Source organism: Diabrotica virgifera, chromosome 8 (assembly GCF_917563875.1).
Source record: "Diabrotica virgifera virgifera chromosome 8, PGI_DIABVI_V3a".
Lineage (NCBI taxonomy): Eukaryota > Metazoa > Arthropoda > Insecta > Coleoptera > Chrysomelidae > Diabrotica > Diabrotica virgifera.
Window position 1 is genome coordinate 228049535 of NC_065450.1, and position 6419 is coordinate 228055953.

Sequence of the window (6419 nt, forward strand, 5' to 3'; positions counted from 1 at the left end):
AAATTTAAATCAAAATTTATCGAATATTCATTTCAATTCATCATCATTTGAATCTGGCATACTGCTAAGTGGGATCAATCATCAATTGTTTTGTTTTGAACGCATCCTATATCCATTATTGTAATGCTACTGTGGTTGTTCTGTGTTCTGTTGACCTCAGTAGCGGAGAAAGGAGAAGGAGTAGGAGTAGAATTTACATATAAAAATACGGAGAATAAACTTAGTTTTATTAAATTATATTATTTAAAATTAATAGAAAATACACCAGCGTATTTTAGTCTAGAGTTATTTAAATTTTACGCTTACTACATTAGTCTTTATAGTCTAGGCGCCAAATAGAGGTCACCGTGTCCTTTTCAATTCTGATGGACAAACTCAACGGTTTCTTATGGATTTTTGGCTGCTGATTACGAATTTCGAGGGTGGATTTTTATCCGAGTGGTCAAAAAGTTGTTATAAACAATTTAATTGTTTATAAGGTTCTGACTCATGAAGTAAAAAGGATAAAAAGAAATGTTTCAAATAAAATTTGTTCCTTAATAAAAAACGAAGAAAAAAAGAATGTGTGTGTACTTTGTACGCACGTAAGAAGTTATACTTCTATTATATGATTATATGATTATAAACGAAATTAATATACTTTTTATTTATATTTTATTTAAATATTAAATTAATTTATACTTACTACTTCTCAAACATTTTTATTAAAACAGTGCCAAAAATTAAAATAATAAAAAAATAAAACACACACAAACACATTAAAAATGCCACAAATGATTTCTGAACATTAATTGTCGGAAAAACTTTTAACTAAATACGTATTTTCTGAAAATAAAATTATATAATAAATATACTTACAATCATAAAATGTATAAAAAAAAATAAAAAAATAAAAGTTTCTATTGGGATTCGAACCAACTTACCACGCGGCTGGTATTTGCGTTGTATTGGGATTCACTCGCATTAAAACTTAGCCACAGAGACAGCTTGTCATTATGTGCGAAGATCGTCTAACTAAACAGATTAACCTTTTGACATTTTTAACTTATGTAAATCAAATTATTTTGATTTTGAATTGAAATGATTTAGAATTGAAAAAATACAACAAAACATAGAGTAAGAAAACAATATATTAGGTGAATATTGATAGACATTTTGATGGTAATCAAATTATGTAAATAAAAGTATTACATACTACTTATGTATTTTGGTAGGTTCAAGGTAGGTATCGGAGCCCGTATAACGACTAATAAATTTCGCAATCACTTGCGTCGTGCAAAGTGCCTATGTTCAAATATCATAACAAAATTTGATCAACTATTTATAAAACACTTACCAGTGAAAGATTCTTTAGCTTTGAATAAGCGAGATCTGCGGCAGGCATACTAGTCACAGTTTGATGAGCTTTCACATTGGCATGCAACAATCATCTCTTCTATGTAAAAAAGTCCAAAAATATAATATGAAAACTATTTAAAAAGGCAGTATAACTATTAACTAACTTTTTGTTTGTTGTTGCTCTTCCTACAAATTTTAAAACGCAACAAGCATACATTATAACCAAACCACAGTCCCACAGCTGCCATATTGGATAATTTTTGTCATGTCATTTAAACATCCAATCAGAACAAAGTTATAATGCGCATGCGCCCGGTCGCTAGGTTTTCCCATATAAAATTTCACCGTCATTACGCCCGTAAAGAAGTATAACTTCAAAAACGTTTACTAAACTTAAATCGAACAATTAGAACTAAAGATATTGTAAAATTAGTGCACAATGCAAATTGCAAAATAAGTATTTTTCGAAGCTTTATCGCTCGTAACTCGGCTTCTGCGCATGCAAATGAGCCTTAGAATGTCTCATTTTAAAGCTTAATTAATAGACTTCCAAACAAAGTTTGTTAAATTACTTTATCTTTACTTGTTTTAGAGTTATACCCGTTTGAAGCTATAATTTTCTTTAAAAAATTGTACATTAATTTGTTTATAAGGGTTTCAAGCAAATTTGAGCTATAAACATTTATACTTTAATTAACAATAATGATAGAAGAACTCAAAAGCAACATTTTGTGCTTACGAAAATGTTTGAAAGTTTATTTTTGGCCAAGATATCGACATTTTAAGAGCGCGCTCGGAGGCGCAATCGGCTCATCACAGCGTAAAGGTTTACGCGTTAACTTCTCGATGCAAATTATAATTTCTATGTATACCTATATACGTTATAGGTCTGGATCCCGCGTATGAAAAAAAAGTTGATTAATAGCAAGCTGAAAATTTGTTAATACCTTAAGGATGCCTAGTCGGATAAACTTTAATATATGGGAACACTGGAACAGGGGCAGTTTTAATTGTGGAACAGGTTAAAAATTTGGAACGGTCAGACCACGAAAACGGCACAGTTATTTTGTCCGACAGAACACACTTAAACTCTCCTAGCAGAGATGAAACTCTCCTACATGCCCCGCTAACTCTAATAAAAAACATGTAATCGTATTTATTTTCCTTCCGTTTAGTCAGAGGCGCTGATGTCGGCATTGTGATTGGTGGAACATGACTTTTGACAAATCCTGCGCTATCTGTGAATCTGTAATCAGGGCCCGGATTACGTACACTCGATACGCATCGTATCCGCCATGTTTTCCCATAGCGCCTTACGGGAAAACATGGCGGATACGATTCGTATCGAGTGTTCGTAATCCCTATGCTGTATTCGTGTTCGTTCGTTCCGTTGTCGTTCACTTATTTTATATGGTCGGTTATGTGATGTGTTTGGTGTTTGTGTTTAGTTTGTAAAAGCTGATATTCAGTCGTGTTTTTTGATATTTTTGTTATTTCATAATCGAGTACCTTTTTAAAGGTAAGTTTTTCTGATTGTAGGTACTGTTTATCCAACAGTTTTAAAATACACATTTTATTTCGCGTTTTGTTGTTGGCTCTAATGGCCGATCAGCTGTTGTGTGCAGCCGATAAATTCAACAAGTAAACATATATTTAATCGAAATTAAATACTCATATTTCTATGTAAAATGTCACATTATTATATAAATAAATAATTAAGAAACAAAAGTTGTTTGTGTTTTACCTTTATTGTCCACTTGAATAAAATAATATTAAATATTGGAAGTACCGTATGGAGGCTATGGTGTACCTAGCGTGGAGGCTAGATAACGCTACCCTTCCTATCCAATCAACAGCAAGAACGTTTAAAATTTCACACCTATCATGTCGAAGCTACAGACCACTTATGTGGAGGCCAGATTTGTAGTATCCTTCCAATTTTCCAGGTGCTGAAATACGTGACATATTTTTTGAAGGATAAGATCGCATTCTACCAAATTACACAACACTTTTTTCTATGCTCTCCTACAAAAATCAGACTGCTATTTATCACCTGTCATAATTCCTGTCATTTGAGATATTCTACATGTTCCACTCATTAAAACGCCCGTTTGGTGATAAATAGCAGTCTAATTTTTGCATGAGAGTTTAATCTCTGTTCGGAGAGTTTAAGTCTGTTCTGTCGGACAAAATACATGTGCCGTTTTCGTGGTCTCACCATTCCAAATTTTTAACCTGTTCCACAGTTAAAATTTCCCCTGTTCCAGTGTTCCCATATATCAAAGTTTGTCCGACTAGACACCCTTAAGCTCTTAACAAATTTTCAGCTTGCTATTAATCAACTTTTTTTTCATACGCGGGATCCAGACCTATTATCTTAATTTTTCATATTTGAAGATCCTAATAAAATTTTATCATAATATAATTCTTATAATTAAATCATCATACTGTATCTTTCATTGTATTTACTTTGTCTTCTATTTTTTGTACTAAATGAGAAAAAAACATTAAAAACTAATATTTCAGAAATATAACTAAAAAGTAAGTGGATATTACAACGTGAAATGAAGTAAAGTTGATATTATTTATTAATACTATTTTTACAAACATTTTCTTTCATGCATTTGCAACGAGATATACACGGCGTTACGATCGATAAAGCGTCGAAAAATACTTACTTGACTGTGAGCCGATCTTGTGCCTCATACCGCGTCATTAATATTGATATTTTGGCCAAAAATAAACTTCCGAACATTTTCATAAGCTTATTGTTCCTTTTGAGTTCTTCTATCATTATTAATTATTGTTAATTAAAGTATAAATGTTTATAGCTCAAATTTGCTTGAAACCCTTATAAACAAATTAATGTACAATTTTTTAAAGAAAATTATAACTTCAAACGAGTATAACTTCAAAACAAATGAAGATAAAGTAATTTAACAAACTTAGCCTACTAATTATGCTTTAAAATGAGACCTTCTAAGGGTCATTTGCATGCGTAGAAGCCGAGTTACGATCGATAAAGCTTAGAACAATACTTATTTTGCAATTTGCATTGTGCACTTATTTTACAATATCTTTAGTTCTAATTGTTCGATTTAAGTTTAGTAAACGTTTTTTTCTTCGCTTTTTATTATAGAACAAATTTTTTTGAAACATTTTTTTGTCTCTTTTAGTTTATGAGCGAGAGTCTTATAAACAATTAAATTGTTTATAACAATTTTTTGACCACTGGGATCGAAATCCACCCTCGAAATTCGTAGTCAGCAGCCAACAATCCATAAGAAACCGTTGAGTTTGTCCATCAGAATTGAAAAGGACACGGTGACCCCTCTGGCGCCTAGATTATTATGATTTCTACGTATATTAGATGTTAATTTTGTATTTTTAAAATTATGAAAACGATTAAGTAAAACTAGATATATTTAGAAATTGGTTAAAGGGAAAGAAATGTCACAACCGTAAGAATACCTAATATAGAAATAAATTAATGCAAATCAGTAAAGAGACAATATCGACCACTCTACTATTTTTTCAATCAATAGCACCCAATCAATACAGACCCATATTTTTAAAAATATACAAAAAGTATCTTCAATGTGCCTCCAGCAAGTTGCTGTTCCATCGTTTTCGTAGTCTTCCCACTGATCTCCTAGTCCTAGTCCTATTGGGGAATCATCTTACATATTTATATTTCATTTAGTAACATTAATAGATATTAATAATACCTATTTACGAATGTTTCTTCTAAAATTTAGGAATATATTAATTTTATAATACATTTAAGTATGTAGTAATTTTCTTTACAATTTTTACTTACCAATTTGTTTTGTTTACACCTAATATCGCCGTTGTCTAGCAAGTGTCTGCGTAGATTGGCGGTATGTGTATTTAGCTACGGAACTGTTAGTACTTGGTTCGATTCCCACATAAGGAAATTTTTTTTGTTTATTATTAATGGTTATTGACATCTTAGACTATTATTATATGGACTTATAAATGATTAAAAATAATTAAAAATAATTAAAATAATTAATCGGGATGTTGCCCAACTAATTTACCGGGTTGCAAATTTATAATAATTGCCTATTTCAAAATGCACTTTTGAAATGAATTTTTCTTATACACAAATGCAATTTCAGATTTCTTATTCATTATTACAATAGTTCACAAAATTTCCTGACATTCTCACGAATCCAACGCACCAAACTGCATTAAAATACGTCTTACTGCCCCAAAAATCGAGAGTAAGGCCTTTTTTTGTGCTTCAATGCCTCGACTAATTCGACCAGAGATCGAGAGGTCGTGAGTTCGAATCCAGTGCAATCCTATACTTTTTTGAAGTGATACTTCTTTACGGGCGTAATGACGATGAAATTTTATATGGGAAAACCTAGCGACCGGGCGCATGCGCATTATAACTTTGTTCTGATTGGATGTTCAAATGACATGACAAAAATTATCCAATATGGCAGCTGTGGGACTGCGTTTGGTTATAATGTATGCTTGTTGCGTTTTAAAATTTGTAGGAAGAGAAACAACAAACAAAAAGTTAGTTAATGGTTATACTGCCTTTTTAAATAGTTTTCATATTATATTTTTGGACTTATTTACATAGAAGAGATGATTGTTTCATGCCAATGTGAAAGCTCATCAAACTGTGCCTAGTATGAGTGCCGCAGATCTCGCTTATTCAAAGCTAAAGAATCTTTCACTGGTAAGTGTTTTATAAATAGTTGATCAAATTTTGTTATGATATTTGAACATAGCCACTTTGCACGACGCAAGTGATTGCGAAATTTATTATATAGTCGTTATACGGGCTCCGATACCTACCTTGAACCTACCAAATTATATAAGTAGTATGTAATACTTTTATTTACATAATTTATATTTATATTTACATAATATATTGTCTTCTTACTCTATGTTTTGTTGTATTTTTTCAATTCTAAATCATTTCAATTCAAAATCAAAATAATTTAATTTACATAAGTTAAAAATGTCAAAAGGTTAATCTGTTTAGTTAGACGATCTTCGCACATAATGACAAGCTGTCTCTGTGGCGCAGTTTTAATGCG